This window comes from Schistosoma haematobium, chromosome 3, assembly GCF_000699445.3.
Source record: "Schistosoma haematobium chromosome 3, whole genome shotgun sequence".
Lineage (NCBI taxonomy): Eukaryota > Metazoa > Platyhelminthes > Trematoda > Strigeidida > Schistosomatidae > Schistosoma > Schistosoma haematobium.
Window position 1 is genome coordinate 20,932,806 of NC_067198.1, and position 21,618 is coordinate 20,954,423.

The following is a 21,618-nucleotide window of genomic DNA, read 5'->3' on the forward strand; positions in this document are numbered from 1 at the left end:
TCACAGTATACTAACCGATATACTGGACATGAACATTTTAATGAATGGATTGTCAACTGAAATTGAGTATTTGTCATTGTTTCAGTTATGATTCGATTAATTAAAAGATTTGTTTGTTTGTTTTTAAGGAGAAATTGGATGCATTGAAATTTTTTTCTAATAATAGAATTGATTTAATTGTTTACTTTACACTAAAAATAAAAATAAATTGTTTACTTCATGATCAATGTATCCAATTGGTTCTGTAAAAACTAATCAATAAAGTACCATAAATTTACAGAAACAAATTTATGAGTAATTTCAATGGTTAAGATCATAAGTCAGTTGAAGCTAGACCAACATGAAAAACCTGGAAGCACTGTACGGTCGTTTCGTCCCATTGTGGGACTCCTCAACAGTGCGCATCCACGACCTCGCCCCTTGCGAGATTCGAACCCAGGACCTACTGGTTTTGCGCGCGAGCACTTAACCACTAGACCACTGAGATGGCCGGCATCCAGCGGTATTAATGCCTAACTTCAACTAATCCACGAAATTGAGCGACACATCCACCATTGTCTTCAGTGAGTTACTATCTCACAACAGACCTAGTTGAACTCCGTTGGTCACTGCTTCTCACTAGAACTCCAGGATATACCTCGTGAAGCCAGTCATTAGTGAGCGCATATGTACCAATTTTATTAAACGGAATCATAATAATCTTTCTCATGTTATGCGGATAACATTGAGGCTTCAAATCAATATTTTAATTTCTTGGTTAAATAGTTTTGAATGAAAAAAGTTGATACTGTTTGTAATATCATTTTGTATAACTGCTTGTCTGTTTAATTCACATTTACATTAAGAATTATTTACAAATATAGGCGAGATTATAATTTATGGATGAACCAATCAGATTTAGGGTAACAGGTCTTGGATTTTGGAACGAAATTCATTCATCCATTTGGCTAAATAGCCTTATGGCATTTTGGTTGATGTCAATTTGTGTTAAAAATCCTAAATCTAATTCCTAACCTTAACCATCAACTGCGAAATCATGATTCGAATTCCTCATACTGGTCTATAACTTTCATTTATTCCTAGTTACTAGACGGAAATTCTGAAGGTTACCATAGTATCACTTAAAGGTCATTTATAAATTCTAGTTTCACCAATGTAAATTTCTAAATCAGCATAAAGTAACAATTAGTGAATGTGAACCGAATAAACTGACAACATACCGAATTATATATTATGAAAATGAATTATTTTTAATATCTAACTAGTAAATAAATGGATTAAATAATTTTTTTATAAATTGACTTGTTGTCGAGTGTTGCTTAAGGTTAATTCAGTGGCCACATATATCTAATCACTTTTTAGTAGGGTTCACTTATTTTGTTGTGTTAACAAAAAAAATGAAATATTCGATAGTTAAAATAGATATTTATAACCCTTTATAATGCCTAATTACAATCATTTTATGATCACACCTCTAGTATAAATACACAAACTATGTTTTTGAACATGAAATCTCAACATACGCATATACCATTTTTGACAATGTTTAAATGATTTTAGATAAATTGCAACTGCGTACTTTCATTTGATGCTCATTGTTTCTGATACGTTTCTAAGCCCTTGAAGAAGAGTAATTATCAATTGATGTCATCAATATTATTGATTATAATCTGTTATTAAGTTGAACGTCTTAAATCTACAAACATAAGAGTCTTAGATATTTTTAGCAATGAAGTCAACCATCATTGAAATCTTTACGCATTTATCCTTAATCATGAAATCTTATTAGCTAAACAGATTCTTACAGTGTTATATACAATACGTGTTTCTAAAACCTAATATGTGGCATTTATCGCTGCCTCTATTTTTATCAGTGACAAGGAGGTTGCTAAGCCAAGATTTTGGTGAGTAAAATTTGGATAATTTTTCACAAGTTGGATTTAATTTAAACTGTAGAGGATAAAAATGAAGGTTCTAATTGTTCAGCTAAAGAAAATCCTTGATGATCTAGGCTACAAGTGTTGGTTACATACCACATTTTTCCATGATCGTAACTATAATTTTCTATTCCCTACTTCTTATTTGAGCTTTAATCAGGTACTCAATTTTTATTTTCTAATTTAATTATTATGTAAAATGTGAAACTAATCTCTCATTTCTACAAAGCCTTCTTCTGAAATCGCCGCACTTTTTTCTTCCAGAATATTCATATATTTAACTTAGAAATAGACAATTATTCGAGCAAACTTTTCAATTCTTCCATTACTGCTGTCCTTCATTAGATAAACATCTACATATCAAATCCAGTTCCAATGAAAACTCTTCTCACATATAATATATAAACGTTTTCTTAACAGTTAATATTATTCTTTCCGTGTCGTAAACAACTAAAGAGAATCTGTGAAACAACTGCGCTTACACTATACTCCAATAATAACTGCTGCATCTTTTTAAAAGAACAGATCGTTTAAAGATGTGCTTCCTTTTAAGAAATATTAAAATGGATATATTATCCAGCAATGAATGTTTATTGAAAAAAAACATTATTTAGATAAATATGTGCGGAAATACGTACATAGGAAGGAGCAGTCGTGATCCACAATTAAGGGTGGGTGAACACATACCAAAATGGATGCAGAAACAAATGAATTCCAATGGTCGAATAAGATCATAGGATAGACAGACGTCTGCGTCCATTGTGCAACATTTGATTGGAACTGGTCATAAGATTGACATCAAGTCATCACTTGTTGTGTTGTACAAAAGCCTTCAAAGATGTATAGTAAGGTTTATTGAAGCCTTGGCTATACAGAAACTGAAACCCCCTTTATTCGTTCAAAAACAATTTGCTCTTACTCTTAACCCACCCTGGTAATATTGATTTATTATCCAGAATGGTTATCACATTGTTTTTGTGTACTTTATTTCTTTCTTTGTTAAGGCTTACCTATAACCTGTCTAGTTGACATTTTAATTTTCATATAAAAAATGTCTTAACAAGTATATGTGTGTGGTCAGATTGTTCAAAATGTATTGCGAAAGTATATCACATAATTCTATTAAACTTCATCTCATTACATTATCGAAATACCTATATATTATTATCTGAATACAAGTTTATGCTCTTTATTTAAAAGATTATTTATGTCAACTTCACATACTATTTGTTTCGTTTCGGAACGTTTATCTCCTATAACCTAATGTATAACTACCGCCTTAAATGTATAGTTAATTCTTATAAAAGAAATCTATATTATTATTAATATTGTCCAGTTGAATAGTCTAAATCAAAAGATGAGTACAGAAAATGTTAGAACTTAAACTAATGGATAATGTGAAACATTTCTTTCTTCTCTTTTACCTTTTCTTATCATAAATTTCCATGTGAATTTCTTATTGTCCATACAGCTGTTAGACAAAGCTAATCGATTTACTCAAATATTAATCATAACAGTTTTAAGAATAATAATAATGATAAATGGAAAGAGTTATTTTGGCCGACACCTAATTTTTTTTCTGATACACTGTTACTGTAACAGCTTATTATTATAAAAGTAGTATTAGTGTTACCGGTAACTTAGTATAGTGATATTCATGATTTATATGTATTCTAATATCAGAGGAAAGAATCATTTATCAATATTCATTATTCATATAGAACTGAACATAAAATGATACAATATAGAATATGACTAAGTTATAGTGAAATTTATGTTGATTAGTAGTTTGATACTTAAAACAAATTGAAATAAACATCCTGACTTATAGATTATCATTTCAGTTTATAATGTAAAAGTAAGCACAAATAATACAATAATTAATGTGTAATTTGGCTCTGAAAATTCCATTCTATTTAACTATATCATTGCAATAAATATATCATAATAATACAAAATGATTTATAGTGAGTTACATTGTGAGAACACAATATTAGGTAGTTGCTAAGAAACTGTTTTCACAAATAGGAGGATTTATTTATTTAAGAAATTCAAATAGAATATTAATTGTTAGTCCGTGTCGGATGTGAGGCAGTTACAAACCGAAGACAATGGTAGATGGTCATGTAATCTCATACTGTTAATCATTTTTGTTTACATTGTGGACTGGTCTTAGTTAAACAACTACTGAAACTAGCAAGTACTAGATCACTTTATTGATCTAGTATGGGATTGCACACTATTGAGGAATCAGTCTGATTAGTCTATAAAGAACACTATAGGCAAAATAATCTCTACTATCCCTCTATACTAAAAAAAATTACTTATTTTCTAGAAATATGGATGTTTTACGGTAAACCTTAAAAATAATCTTTATTAAATACTTGACCATTTACAATTCACAAGAAAACTTTAATTGATCAATTTGATCCTTGGCATATCAGTAGGCTGATGTCTTAGTAATAAAAAAACTTTTCATTCAATCAACCTCATTTATTTCTCTACTAATAATTTTACCATAGTAACAAAACTTTTGATAACACTTAAAAAGGGTGGATATAACTCCTCATTAATTTAAATTTCATTTACTATAATTCTTTTTGGATTATTACTTTGGATATATAATTGTAGAACCTGATGAGAAATTATTGAAAAGTATATTCTTTATTCATATATCGGTGTTTTATTATGATAGGAATTTTTCAGCTACTTAAATTTGGTCAAGTTTCTAGTAGATTTCTCTAATATAATATGCAAATATAATATCAAATTATTTGTATTATTAATTGTAATACACATACAGGTATTAGGCATTGAAGAACAAATGAAGTGCTTATAGTATGATGACATCTTTTTATTTCAGAGATGCGAAATAATTCATGGAGTGTCAAACAATAGAATAATTACAGATTAACTTTGTAATGTAATGTTATATAAATATACCTTTTAGATATAAAATTGAAAATAAACAGTGTTATTTCCTTAGAAAACCAAACTAATGTCACATACATCAGTAAAGGCAGTCTAGAGTTCCAATTAGTCGTTTTACCGCTTACACCTGTCTGTTAAGTCCAGAACGCCAATATCAGCCTCTGTTTTATCGATTCATATATTTCAGACATACTTGGTTTATATACAAGCAAAAGCAGACTACGTCACATCATAAAACAGAAAATAACATTTGTACAAGTTCAAGCAAAATGTGGCTATGATTGTGAGAAACTATAACTAATAGACTGAGAATAACTTGAGAATAGTAAGTCACATAGCGGTCACCAATAAGTCCAATAAACGCCCAAGAAATATTATGTAGTCAGTTCCCTTGATAAATTTAAACAATCAAGGAATAAAAAAAAAGATTCCAGAATAAATCGAATTCATTTTGTTCGATGACTTTACATCATGGATATTTTCTAAAACATTCATCTTAACATCATTGACTAATTATGTTAAACTTTTGCTGATGATTATAATCATCCAATCTCATGCTAGACTGTCTGTGACTGATGAAAAGCTATAAAGTAAGATCAATCTATTTTACTCTACAAATGTTGTCTCAGTGTTTGAAAATTTCAAAATATGTGACCTGTATTGGCTTTTTTTAATTATTTTATAGTTGAAATCATGAGTCGATTGAAGCTAGACCACCATGGAAATCTCAGAGCATTGGACGGCTGTTTCGTCCTAGTATGGGACTCCACAACAGTGCACATCCACGATTAATTATACCTCGTTTGGTAAATATCGTTGAATTAAAGTGATTATAGCTACTAATTGCGTTTAATAACACAAAAATTAAGTGATTTGCTTCTAAGCTTAGTCACACTCTACCTCTTTGATCGATGTATTTATTTTGCTTCACCTTATTCATAGTCGATCAAAGGATCATATTCATTATTATTATACATATTGTAATGAATCACAGACTAAGTTAGTAATTGAATATTTATTTGTAAATATGTATTTAATTAGTACTGATAAATCTCGGACTGTTATATTATATCTACTGTGTACATTGATGTATTAAGAATATCAATCGTTAACCCATGTTTCATTGGTAATCTAAAATCATGATAATCAGTGGTCATATTCTTTCTTTTTATATGATCAGTTATCTAGATATACTTATATGTGAAAGGTTCATGGAGGAGGATACATACGATAGACATTTTCTACAGTTTGGAGCTGTCAAAATTCAATGAATTCTATATGATAAGAATAAGTCTGAATGTATGGACATCTAATACCATATAATAAGGCAGACTATTTAGAATGAAAGTAGATAGACAAACTAAGCAAAACGTATTATTTTTACAAATTTAAGCTTGGATGAGTGTAGATTTTGTTTTCGTTTACAATTTACATATTTCATCTAATCAATCCTTTCTATTTATTAAATAATTAATTTCTCTCTCTTCTCAGTCCTCTTGATGTGAATTCGTATTTCCTAAACAAACAGATTAAATTTCCCAAGAGAGTATAAAGAAGCTTTCTGTAAAAAGAACATCAAAAGAAGGTAAAAAAAAAATACAAGCAAAGATGACTAAATCATCTTCCAATGAATGTTTTTAAAAGTTAGATCCACTTGATGATGTATTTAATCTTTTAAATTGGAATATAATTTGTGTCTTATTAGCTTCAAATCAGCTTGTGATCTATATGTGGTCACCTATAAGTTGCCTAAGTATCATTTCATTTGATTTTTCTTCAGTGGTCAAATATTCAGTAAAAAAAAATGATATTCGAGTATGTTATGGGTTAAATAAATTTGCATTTACATCAGATCTAACAAACTTTTCATAATCAAAGGCTAAAGTGTTTAAGACATTTTAAAGTATATTGTTTATATGTACTGGTTAGTAATATTATTAGCTGAGAATGGCAAGTAACAACTGGTTGTATAAAATCTCACCTAGCCTACTTTGACCTATTGTGTTACACAGAGATTAAGATTTCTTGTGACTCGGTATTGCTTAGAAACAGTGAGAGGAGATATATGATGGAAAATATTTTGTTAATGATATTACAATATATAAATATTTTGCAAACAGTTATATCAACTGTTTTATATTTCTGTAAATCAGTTGATTCGACATAGAGTGGTTTTAGATGCATATATACCTCTACAACAAAGTTAATGCACACATCATTTGAAGTTATCTATATGACTTAAAAAGTAATTATTATTGCCAACAAATCTTAAACATTTAGTATGGGGTTGTGGAGATTGTTAAGTTTTTGATTGAGATCATGAATCGACTGATGTTAGACAACCATTGAGAAACTGGAAGCACTGGACGACTGTTTCGTTCTAGTATGGGAATCCTTAGTAATGAAGTTGAACATTAACACCATTGGATGCTGGCCAGCTCAGTGGTCTAGAGTTTACGTGTTCACGTGTGAAACCAATGATCTTGTGTCAGAAACTCGTGAGTGAGATCATGGATGCGCACTGTTGAGGAGTCTCATAATACGACGAAGTGATTGGCCAAACCTTCCAGATTCAAAATGGTAGTCTATCATTGACCGATTCATGAACTCAACCAAAAATCTTAAACACATTATTTTTTACAACAATCTAGAAAGATATTTATTAAATTATTCTATCAATTAAAAAGCGCAAAAGTATTAACTATTTTATAGTCGATAATTTAAAGATAATCATTTCTCATGAACTTTTCACTGTCTTTTAAGTTTATCAGCTTTACAAAATGGAATTTATAATTTATTCCATTTATGAACCTTATTGCCAAGAGTTTTAAGTTCATAAGCCCCGTCTCTGATAGATATGTAAATATGCACTGCTGTGGGTTCTTATACAAGAATAAATCAACTATCCAACCTACCATATTTCTTAATAATTTCCATGTTTATATTGATGGTGAAATCTAACCTATGAGGAGTCACATGGATATTTTTTTCACTTGTTTCGCTATTTATATTTATAATGGAAATCATTCACTTAGGAAAACAACACAAATTATGATAATGAATGAAAAACTCCTTGGTTATTTCACTGCTCGATAAACTAACAAATTAATTAGGTTTATGGAAAATGTAATTCTTATTTAGTAAAATTGAGTTGACTTATTAGTTTGAAAGTTACTTAATGTTTTGTATCATTTATAGGAATGTTATTCATATAGTATACGTTTTAAATTGCTCGTGAATGATCAATCCTCTGTGAACACTGTAAAATAAATGCTAAGAATGTAAAGAAGTGAATTTAACAAATCACCAGACAGAAAAGTTTTAACTTAAGCCTAAATTACTAATTTAAATCTAGTGACAAATTAATTGATTGTTGCTTCTTTTATCCAAGGAAAGATTGAAAAGTATACATATACAGCTGATCTGGTAGAATATAGAGAAGATTCAGAGACATTTTTATAATATACATATAAATATTTCACTCAACTATTTTAACTAACTTGATTATACATTTTCAGAGAAGTGATCTGACTATCATATTCCTACCCTATTTGACTTTCTGGCTTAATTTACCTACTCTGAAAGTTGTATTTAAGTTATATCACAAAGAGTTTGTTTACACTCAACATTTATATGATGTACAATAAAAATTCGTAATTTTTTTATAACAGATTGTATACCTTATAAGTTAAAGCTGTATTATATTCGTCTACTTATCCACTGTAAAACAACCTATAATTCCATCAAAAATATGCTTTCTTTAAACCAATATAAACGGATCAATCAAGGAAGTTAATTTGATGTTCACTTCAACCAGTTACTTCAACTAACGTTGTTTAACTAAACTTATTTGTAATCTTTGCAAAATGGTTTTTGTAGTTTATTCAAATGATCTATCTAATGAAATTGTACACATTTGCAAAACGAATGTAACTTATCGATTCCTTCTAAACTTAGTAGTTTAGGGCATAATTTGTTGTACTGGATTCACATTTCAGTATGAATATCAACGCCGGGATATCTACACATTTGATTGACTAGTCTCAGGTTGGATGGAACCAGCAAGCTAAATTCAAGTTCATTACCTTTGAGCTGATGTTATCTATAATAAATGATAATGAGACGACCAATGTTTGGTTGCAGCCACAAAACAAGTAGGTAACTTTTTCGGTTAAGATAATGTAAGTCTCATTCATTATTAAATATACTGCAATATGTATGAAACACTCATAATCACAGTTTATCAATTTAATTAAGAAGTTAATACACATCAGTCAAAGATATTTTAAGAGTTTTATTCTGAAAGAAATTTCTTTATCTCTCGGACATTTTTGTACGACATACTTGATTCATTGTGAATGTATAAAACAAATCCACATAGTTTAATATCTTAAGTGTAATACTTCACCCTAATATACGATTTATTATTCATTCAGTAGAGTGATTATCATAATTACTCAATTTGGAAAGCCTAATGTTACATAATGCTAAGTTAACTAACATTCTCTGTTTGTTTGTTTTTTTCAATTTCGTATAAGTTGTTTCAATCATCTAATTGATATTTGCGATTGCAATCAATCAATCTCGTATTGTCATATGTATATCCTATGTGGATTACTTCGATATTTCTCTAAGTCATAAGTATGATAAGCAGAAATGAATGGTGGGTCGCAATGAAATTCAGAACGCGCATTTTGTTTCTGTTTTTTTTTGTTATTGTTGAAATCGATACTCTATGGGATTATTATTCTATAAAAATTACAAATGAATATTCACGTGTAGATTACACTTATGTAATAACACATGATTATGAATAATAAAATAGTCTTGCTTTTTTTTCTATTACGTCTCTGATTCTTCTTTTCTCAAGGCAGAAACAAAAAGGATAGTTGAGGGAAATATTCAATAAGTAATAAAACAAAATAATTGTTACATTAAATAGGTAATGTCTCTCTTTTCTTATAGTTTTTCATAATGAAAAGTTCATATAAATATGTTCTTGAATATTATGATTTAGTCAGTAAATCTCTAAGTAATTGAGCATCTAATAATCTAATAATCATGTAAAATTGTATAACTATTCTCAGCTATAACAATGTATCTGAATAGAAAGATTTATAATGAATGACATGTCTAATATTTTGTCAACTGATTACGAATAAACCACTTCTTTTCTAACATAAACCTACATTTATTTGAATAGAAACTTATAAAACTAAAGTAATAATGGAGATAATTCATTAGGAACCACTGATATTACGAGAAAATATATTTACTCTGAGTATAAAATTAGATTATTCAGGGATTATTAGTATGGGGTTGTGGAGATTATTAAGTTCTTGATTGAGATCATGAACCGATTAGTGTTAGACCACCAGTGAATACCTAAAAGTACTGGATGGTCGTCTCGTCTTATTGTGGGACGACTCACCAGTGTGCATCCACGATTCCGCTCGCAGAGTTCGAGCCCAGGGCTTTCGGTATTGCGTGTGAACGCTCAAACTCTTGACCACTAAGCCGGCATTCAACGGTGTTGATGTCTAACCTCGACCAATCCACGAAATTGTGCAACTATCTTCCATTGTACTGAATTAGACATCTGTCTCTGCCCGACACGAATTAGCTCCACTGGTCACGGCTTCTCACTAGAACTAGATCGGTTGAAGGTAAACATTAACACCGTTGGATGCCGGCTCAGTGATTTAGAGGCTAAGATTTCGCGTGCAGGACGGAAGATCTTGGGTTTGAATCTTAGGTGGGGGATCGTGGATGAGCACTGTTTAAGAAACCCATTTCAGTGCATTCAGGTTTTCAGTGCTGGTCTATCATTGATGGATTCATGATCTCAATCTACGATAGGCTAATAATCCTTCAAGATATATGACAAAATATTTATGACTTAAGATTAGGCATATTATGATGATTTCATATCAAACGACTTTACTTACTACTGCTTGAGACTGAAATTAAAAAAACTTGTTTGTCGGCAACAAATTAGTTCATTTTTGTATAAGTATTAATGTTACTTCTTAATTGAGCTACAGAAAACTGGGAATTGCTTTGGATTGTCGAAAATCCTAGGTGAGTTTTTCATCAAGTAAAATAAAAATGCCCTCCTTTTCAAAAAAAGTTGTTTAAACAACTATCATAAGTGAATACTGTTGGTAATTTCGGTATAACATATTTTCGGAAATCGCATTAGTTTTATAATAATATACACATATATAACCAACAACAAAAAAGTAATAGTTGAAAGACGACAAATCCATTTATTCTGAATAGACCTAAAATAACTTATAAACACTCTTGAAAGTTATGATATTTCAAAATCATTATCTGACTAACTTAAAACCAACTAGATAATAGTGAGTTGTAGACATTAATTTTGTTTCTTAGCTCATAAAAACAATTTAGCTAAATGAAGTCGTTGAACATTCATTTAAAACTATCCATATTCAGATAAATGATTCTTATTTGATAAATTATCACGACATTCTATCATTAATTATAAAATATACATTGGTTATTATAGTAAAAAAATATCCATTTTTGAAAAGATAACTTAATTCAATTTCGGCTATGTAAAATTGAATTGTATGATAGGAGATAATCATGACAATAATGATGATAATAATAATAGTGACTAAACTATTAATATTACAGGATAATTGAAGATATATGAATAGGGATAAACATTCAACGTATTGGATACTTGGCATGACAAATATAACCATCTTTTGTAATTTAAATGTATTCTTTGGTTCCAATCGATTAAAGATAATAAAAATGATACGCTAAATGCTTTGTCGTTGTTCTGAAACAGTTTAAATTAGAAGAATACGTGGATTACGAACTGATTAAATATATATTACATTCAACGAGATATTAATCATTAAACTTGATTAAAATCCTAATTTTTTTTTTGATAAAATCATAAATATCTAACCAGCTGATGCATGTTTCTGATAATCATTTGCATAGTCTAAGGATCTTGAATTTGAAATTAGTTTTGGTTGACTCACACTAAAGAACTGATGGTAGTCAAAAAACATGGAATGATCTATTATAAACTAGTATGGTATTTTTCATCAAAGTGCTCCTTTAGAAACTTATGAAATCGAACAGAAAACTTGTAGATCTTACGTAAGTATGACACTTCGAAATCAGTAATTCGAAATCTGACGATACTTATTTCAGTCTTAACTGAGTCTTATCTATTTCTTAAAGTAAAAACTTGATCTTGTCTTAGTTTCTCATCAGAACATAAGGAACTTGTTTAACAATTATTCACCAATCGATATATTATCATCGGGATTAAAATAGAAATCTTTGTAAAGAACAAAACGGAATTCATATATATTGTTTTAGCTGCTTTGAAATAGGAAAAACATTTAATGTTCAGTGGTATTGTAGTGTGTGTTACTTATATTGACATAAGTAGTGTATGATGTTATTCGTGAATAGAAGGTATGGCAGCAGAGAAACAAGAGGATCGAACAGTAAAGAATGGAAACAGGATGCAATTTGTATGAAAATGCAAGAACAATGAAGTCTGAGTTATTTTGAGACAACCGATGGACATTTTGAAAATTAAGCATTTACTTTATGATTGTTAGATATTATTAACAAGTCCTGTAATTTTGTGTTAAATACATTCGATTGTCCTCACCCGTGTTCGGTTGACTACAGTATGAGATTAAATTTTTCTCTAGATATAGGAATTTTCAAGTTATTAGCTAGTTGTTCTCTGTTTATTATGCAGCAAATGATTTGAACTAAAATACATTCGGTGATGCATTTCAATGATCAATTACATGTTATATTACTATGTGTAAAAGCACAATACTTTACCTTATTCTGTTTTAAAATGTTACCAACATAACAGTCTGCAAACTAGCAGTACTGCCAACAAAAAAACCACATTTGTTTAACAGTTGACACGTTTGCAAGTTAACTAAAATGAAACATCTTAACAACACACGTTAATATTTACTAAGATACAAATTATCATATCAGTAACACAATGGTGTAATAAATGATGTATCTCACAATTGATTGATCACTGGGTGGTGACCAATGTCATGTGTGTCAAGTCCTTATTAGTGCAGCTCGAATGCTATCGACCATGATGAAATGTGGCCACCAGTATTGGTAACTTCGATACTGCGTGCGTTATTGTAAGATTAGATGGTGGTTGGAGGTAGTCGACAGGAAACTCTAGACCCGGGTTTCGTGCTTCCTCGCGCTCGTCAGAAACGTGTGCCTGTAATCTTGAGGGAACCGGTGCTCCCTGACGGATTTCCTGTCGACTACCTCCAACCACCATCTAAATGATGCATCTAAATAAAATGTCAAAGGATTTCACTAGTTCTGACAGAATTATATTGAAATCTGATAATAATAATAATCTAATAATAATAAGTATCATCATCAAGGTTTGACTTGACAGATCGAATAAATTGAGTATTGAGTGGATTGTTATAAATAAATTAATATATTTGTAATACCCTAATGAGTATAAAAATTAGATTTTCTGACGTTTCGTGACTCAGTGTAAGCCACTTCTTCAGAGAATAGATAACTAAATCAAAATTAATCCACATTTAGATGAAACATTATTAATGAATTGATCCTCGTCCAAGAAATCAGCAGACTTAACTTTCATTTGTCTAAACCACTGTAAATGAATACTTTGTATGAGAAAACTGCACATAAACAATTGAAATTCTTTTGTATATTTTCCTGATGAAGCTCCAACCTGTTTGCTAGAAAAGACGCTGGGATTACTCAAAGTTTATTCATTGAGTTCACTTTACAGAAAAAAACATATTTATTTGTTGTATCTCTTATATACTTGGTGTACGCTTAATCTCAAACCATTTATTCAATTATAAGAATGTTTATGTAGATGAATATGTGGTTTTTTGTAACAATAGACTACAGTTGCGTTATGATTATATCACTTCAAAATTGTTTTGTTAGTGCAAAAAAATATTTTAACTTCTTAAGTAAGGATGCGCGGTTCTGACCTATTTGAGATTCATTAGCTAAATGTACCTGCATCTCACAGTTGATGTTCATTCCATCTTTGTTTATAAAGCTTATGACTTAAGCCAATATCAAGGCAATCCTCACAAGATGCACATATGTCAACAACAGACTGATCAACAATGCGTTGATACAAGCAAACAATACTAAGTGCAAAACAGAATTTTTCCTATTCTACAACAATATTTTGATTCATTTCATTTCTATTTTGAACCTAAATAGTTTATTGAGACAAAGCAATTTAACAATAATGTTGATCAACACATATATTTATAATAAATATTAAAATAAATTAACATAATCCAATATAAACAATTAATAACAAAACCAATAACCCTTTACTATTGGTTTATGTAATAAGTTTAACAAAACAAAATAAAAATGACAAAGATTTGAACAGAGAGAGTATGTTTTACATACTCAGATGTTTAATTTCTCATGAGAATAATATAAATGTTAAGTATTAACAATGTTTTACAAAACAAAGACATAATATTAATGATCAGTGAATTTCTATAAATAAACAAATGAATACACTAAAGATCAGGAGTTTTGTGGAGATTATTAGTAGTTTCACTGATTGAAATCATGAGTCAATTGAAGTCAGAACACCATGGAAAACATGGAAGCACTGGACGGCCGTTTCCTCTTAGTATGAGACTCATCAACAGTGACTGACTTCAAGAGATACTACTGGAGTTCTAGTGAGAAGCCGTCACCAGTGGAGTTCAACCAGGTCTGTTGTGAGATATCGACTCACTGAATACATTGATGTATGGTGGCGCAACTTCGTGAATTGGTTGAAGTTAGAAATTAACACCGTTGGATGCCGGTCAGCTCAGTGGTCTAGTTAGTTAAGCGCCTGGCACGAGACTGATAGGTCCTGTGTTCGAATCTCGTGGGGTGTGGGATCGTGGATGTGCACTGCTGAGGAGTCCCATACTAAGACGAAACGGCCTTCCGGCACTTCCAGGTTTTCCATGATGGTCTAGCTTCAATTGACTCATGATTTCAATCAGTGAAAACACTAAAGATCATTTATAACTAAAAGAGATACGTTTCAATTAAATAGATTCAAACATTAAACTGTTTCTGTTGATAGAATGATCAAAGAAAATTGATCAAGAGATTGAGAATGTAAACAGAGAATAATTGTAATATCAATGAAGGAACGATGAAGCTTGGGACAATTGATGGAACATTTGCAAATGGAGTATGTAATCTATAAGTTTGCCTATTTTACGGAAGATATATATGTATATTTAAAATAGAAGACTGTATCTAGTATAAGTCTGAGATAAGTATGTTTATGCAAATATTCGTCAAGATTAGAACGAATATTTTGACAAAAATTGGGCACCGAGTATAGGGAAGTCATTATATGTGAAATTATATTTGAAATAAGCTCAGCAATTGAAATTCAAAGGAATTCCAACATTTCATCCAGATAACTTGTCTGAATTTTGTTTCAGGGTAATAATCAGAACAACATCCAAATATAATTGGATAACACAGTATAGATTTGATCTGATTTGATTGTTAAAAAGCTATATATTTTTTGATGATTTTGATTATTACCCTGAAGAAGTCCAGACAAGATATCTGGATCCAATGTTGGAATTCTTTTAAATTTCAATCGCTGAGATTATTTTAAATATAATTTTCACATATAATAATGGTATGTGTCTGAAATATTGACAATAATAGGAAAGTGCCTAGTTCACAAGATAATTTCAAATTACGTTTTACTATGATATGTTCACTCATCAAGAACTATTGGTAGACAATTTTCATTTCAAAGTGATATTAATTAAAGTGAAAGTGTGTGTGTAAATATTAAAGGTAACCCTATGTTGTAGTATCTGAAGTTGAAATTACTAAAGTGCGTATACGTATGTCTATATTATCAGATAGATGGTATTGATCAAATCTACTTCTCAGACTTGTTTTGAAGTCATTTATGAGAGATCATTTTTTTATATGTTCATCGTTGCTCTAAATTTTTGTAAGGATATTCAATTAAGATACTGCTTCAAATTACTTGACTAATTCTTCTTTCATGTTAGAAAAATATTTTTTGCTGTCTTATCTCTAGTCTCCATGACTGTGGTAATTTATTCATTTTAATTATTTCATAGTAGGTAATCATGCAAAAAATGAGGACTATATAAATGCATATAGGTAAATGAATCACGAGAGCTAGAATCAACGTATTACATTATCAGATATAAATATCAATCATATATTATTTTTTGAAAACAGTCTATAGTTTCTTTTATCAGACTTATACTAGATACAGTCTTCTATTTTAAATATACATATATATCTTCGTAAAATATGAAAACTTATAGATTACATACTCCATTTGCAAATGTTCCATCAATTGTCCCAAGCTTCATCGTTCCTTCATTGATATTACAATTATTTTCTGTTTACATTCTCATTCTCTTGAATTCGATCTTCTCAACCTTCCGCTACCAGGCATTCTATCTCTGATTGGTGTTACATAATACTTACGTCTTTAAATATAAGTAAGATGCACCACATTTATATATACAAGAATGATTTTGAATACTCGATTTCAGAATTGAATATTTATCTACATCATACAACTTTTCTAACTTAGCACTTGTTTTATTATTATGTATCCTCAAACAATGTTGAGATAAAACTGGTTTTCACTGGATCGAATCGATGTTTACATTTATAACAAAAAAATTGTTTTTTATTTCGTTGCACTTTCAAAATTACAAGTCATGGAAAATGCTTTTGACGCAAATACATGCCGTTATCTTAAATATATCAGTAGTTGGTTTCTTATGTACTTAAGTATGTGACAATGAACTAATGAATGAAAACCTTGCATTAATCAGTGTATGTCAATCACCGAATCATTATTTTAAGCTGCCTACAACAGGTTACTCATACAAATAAAGATATTATAATGAATTGATTTTAAGGACGTTTACTAGGTAGTAACAGTCTAATGAATATTACAATTTAATAAAGCGGCGGAGAAACTGAAAAGACTGAAATAATCTGTTTTTAATCCGCAAAGTTTTCTTTAAGGCTAAGTTGTTCATGTGGATCTTTTATTTCGTTAACAATCTAGATCATGGATTGATTTCAGTTATATAGACACTGAAAACCAGAGAACACTGGACAGTTTTTTTCTCCCGATATTGTAGCAGTAGACACTGTTACCAACCCTTGAACTTTTAGGATTTATCTCCAAACCACTGAGTCAGAATTAATTGGTCCAACTGCCAGGTGATTTAATGAAATGACTTACGTCTGGAATGTAAGGATTTTATTATCATAAAGAAAAACTCTTCAAATCTTACCCAGATTTCTAAGTTGTTTAATAATTATCATACTGTTAGGTAAAGATGAAAAATAATAGATTCAATAAAATAGCATTATCTCGTAGAGATGATATTTGTTGCTTTAAAGTATATTTTGATTTAACAAAAAACCAACTTGGTGGCCTAGGAGTTAAGCGTTCACGCGCGAGATCGATCGGTGCTGAGTTCGAATATTGGGAGGCGAGATCGTGAATTTGCACTGTTGATGAGTCTCACAGTAGGACGAAGCGGCTGTTCAGTGCTTACAGATATTCCATTTTGATCTAGCTTTAATTAACTCACGAATTCAACTATTAAATTCTTAAATGTTTTAAATAATTGAAAAACTTTCTGGCGTGATGAGGCTTCAAATTGTTTTTCACATTATTATCTTTATTATCCTTGTCCCCTATTAGCCTCCACTTCTAGTCTAGCTGATATATTAATTTTATATATAAATGTTCTTACAAGTATATGTGTGGTTAGATTGTTCGAAATATATTGCGCTAATATGTCATTTAGCTTTGATAATCGTCTTCTTATTACACGAGGCAAATTTATCAGATACTAATTGCTTCGAATAGGCTTCGATTTAGGCTGACGTCAAACACATTAAAACAATATATATATGTTTAGATGATTTTTGTCTTCTTTTGAAGATTTCTAAGCCTTCTCTGTGTAACTTTGCCTCTTTTGTCATTTTCTCCTGAGGTGGTTATATTTTATTTGCTACTTTTCATTAACATATTCGATCCAATACCAGTAATAACAACAATAAACAAAAAAGTTTTATGACCTTCAAAAAACAAAAATAATTTTTTTATTGTTCAAAACAAAATTTAATGATATAAAAGGGATGAATTTCAAAATTATAACTTAATGTTGTTGTTGTTGTTTTGTTGTTTGTTTGTTTTGTTTTCTAATTTATTTGAGTGTCATATGCATTCATAGTTATTACATGTTTATTAAGAGATGAAACGCTATAGGTAATTAAAATTTGATTGAATTCCACATGACTTATTCTTGCATGAAATTAAAATAAATTTGAAGAAACTTTGGAAAATTACTACTTATTAATGTCTACATTTCCGTTAGGAAGATATAAACTAGTTAAAATCATGAGTCAATTGAAGTCAGACCACCATGGAAAACATGGAAGCACTGGACGGCCGTTTCCTCTTAGTATGAGACTCATCAACAGTGACTGACTTCAAGAGATACTACTGGAGTTCTAGTGAGAAGCCGTCACCAGTGGAGTTCAACCAGGTCTGTTGTGAGATATCGACTCACTGAATACATTGATGTATGGTGGCGCAACTTCGTGAATTGGTTGAAGTTAGAAATTAACACCGTTGGATGCCGGTCAGCTCAGTGGTCTAGTTAGTTAAGCGCCTGGCACGAGACTGATTGGTCCTGTGTTCGAATCTCGTGGGGTGTGGGATCGTGGATGTGCACTGCTGAGGAGTCCCATACTAAGACGAAACGGCCTTCCGGCACTTCCAGGTTTTCCATGATGGTCTAGCTTCAATTGACTCATGATTTCAATCAGTGAAAACACTAAAGATCATTTATAACTAAAAGAGATACGTTTCAATTAAATAGATTCAAACATTAAACTGTTTCTGTTGATAGAATGATCAAAGAAAATTGATCAAGAGATTGAGAATGTAAACAGAGAATAATTGTAATATCAATGAAGGAACGATGAAGCTTGGGACAATTGATGGAACATTTGCAAATGGAGTATGTAATCTATAAGTTTGCCTATTTTACGGAAGATATATATGTATATTTAAAATAGAAGACTGTATCTAGAGACTGATAGGTTCTGGGTTCGAATCTCGTGGGGTGTGGGATCGTGGATGCGCACTGCTGAGGAGTCCCATACTAAGACGGAACGGCCGTCCAGTGCTTCCAGGTTTTCCATGATGGTCTAGCTTCAATTGACTCATGATTTCAACCAGTGAAATTTCTAAAACCTCCACAAAACCCATTCAGATATGAACTAATAAAGTGATTAGCAAGCGAAAACAGCTTTTGTTTTTACTTAATAGGAAAAACTTTAACATTTTATATTTTAACAAGTTAAAATATGTAGTTAGAGTAAAAGAAACACTGAATAACTTTATAAAGCTTTGACGATATACAGTGCATTGCAGTATTGTTTTATAAGTGTGCTTTACTTTAGTATTTAAGAGTAATCTCAAATATTTTGTATTGGTTTTTTCAAGAATCTTTTTATGCAGCTAATACGTGAATGGAAATATTTCCTATTAATAGTTAAAATTCATTGTTGATTGTATAATATTCCAAGTATATAATTGAAACATGAAACAAGGATATACCATGACCGGAAGTAATAATTTCTGTAAAATGTGACTAAGTGATAACTTAAAACACAAAGCTTCGTTCATCATCTTCAGTGGCATATACACAATATTATTTTTATCGTCTTAATTGTTTTTATTAAAGCATAAATTTGCATGTGGTACGCATTCAAAAGTGTCAACATTTCTCAACTATTGACTTGCCTACATTCGATCAATCGATTCAATAGAATCGAGATATGTAAAGGTTTTCTTGAGAAAATGAGTAGTTATACAAGTCTATTTATAATCATGTATTTCTTATAGTTCTAATATTAAAATGTATTTGCAACAAAAAACTTATCTGTTATTATGACATGCTAATAATTTTTTTCGCTTATACTATGCTTAACAATTGGTAGTTGAGGTGAGTACATTTGACTGAATAATATCATTTAGTAATTTAAAAATACATAAAATGTGTTTATAATGAAGACATAGATGATTACAGTCTATCCAATGACCAAATATTTAAAAAACATACTAGTAATTATATATCCAAATTAATAATCCGAAAAATGGCCAGGTTAATGGCAAAGTATATCCTAAATTCCCATGCTTTAAACGATTTACTTTGTCATTAAACTGACCATTTTTCGGGTTATTAATTTAGATATATAATTGTAGAACGTGATGAGAATTCATCGGAAAGAATATTCTACGTTCAAATACTAGTCTTTTAATACGATGGGCATCTTTAAACGATTCAAAATATAGTTTATGTGGCTAATATACAGTAGATGAAATAACGTTTTTAGGTAATAATACTCCTGACCGCTGAAATTATTATTAACAAAACAAAAAAATCTAAGCTTACACTATTATTTATGGATGACTTCTGGGTGAATCTATATTAACCTTCAAAATGTCCACCTACTTACTGAGATTAAATAATGTTATAAACCGGTATGAAACAATAAGGTTTCTAATTTACATTTGATAATAAGGATTAAGATTTAGATTTATGGTTTTCATCACCAACTGATATCAACTAAAATATCAAACACACTATTGAAACAAATAATTGAATGAATTTCGCACCAAAATCCAAAATCTGATTTGTTCTCTTTATAATTCATCATAATTATATGATTCCTCTTACCTTTCATAAATTATTGATGATTCTAAAATTAAATGAACATTATTATCATGATCATGATTAGATCCAATTAAGGAATGATTAAAATATGTAATATCGATTAAATCCATAAATATTGTTATCATATTCTTTAATTCAATACGTTCTATATAATTTAAATTACATATTTGTACATTGAATATAAATAATAATAATGTTGGTGATTGTTTAAAACATTTCATTGATATATGTTTATTATAATTAACTAATGCATAATGTAATGATGTATTTGAATGAGTAGAATGAATATTCAATGTTAAATGAGTATTTACATGGTAACTATTTAAATAAATTACATAATCATAATTATAATCAATTGATTTATTAAATATTGGTTTATTAAGTTGTGTAACATTTTCATTAAAAGATAAGTGATTGTTTATATTTATTGTATCACATTGAAAGCATAATCCATTGAGTGTTATATTGATTTTTTCAGTTTTATTCATAGTTGAAATGAATTGAATACAATTGGGTAAATTCCAGAAATCCTGTCGACAACAAAGAAAAAAATAGAAAAGTAAAAACCAAAAGAAAGATATAAAAAATATATGAGGATATTATTAGCTGTGTAGTTACTAATATTTACAAAAGATTCATTTTACAGAAGTTAAAACAAGTCGGTTTTTTATAGTTGTTTTTAAAAAACATTTATTATGTACCTCAATTTTCAGTTGATTGATCACTGGGTATTGATGAAAGTCATGTATGTCAGGTCATTCATAGTGCAGATAGTATTCTGTTGAACAAGTTGCAATGTCACCAGCAGTCTAGGTGACTTGAAATTGTATACACTAAGTTGAGATGAGACGGTGATTGGAGGTAGTCAACAGAAAACCCTAGACCTAGGTTTC

At 30.0% G+C, this 21,618-nt stretch overlaps 1 protein-coding gene across 2 annotated transcripts in view; it reads right to left on the minus strand.

Annotated features, from left to right (window-relative positions):
• DAG1 (Dystroglycan 1 (Dystrophin-associated glycoprotein 1)) overlaps positions 1 to 20,801 on the minus strand; it is a 110,747-nt gene extending 89,946 nt beyond the window's left edge. For both annotated transcript variants that reach the window (XM_051213255.1, XM_051213254.1), the window contains exon 1: positions 20,729 to 20,801. The gene's annotated coding sequence lies outside the window, so the exon portion shown is untranslated. The remainder of the gene's footprint in view (positions 1 to 20,728) is intronic.
• Between the last annotated feature and the right edge of the window lie 817 nt (positions 20,802 to 21,618).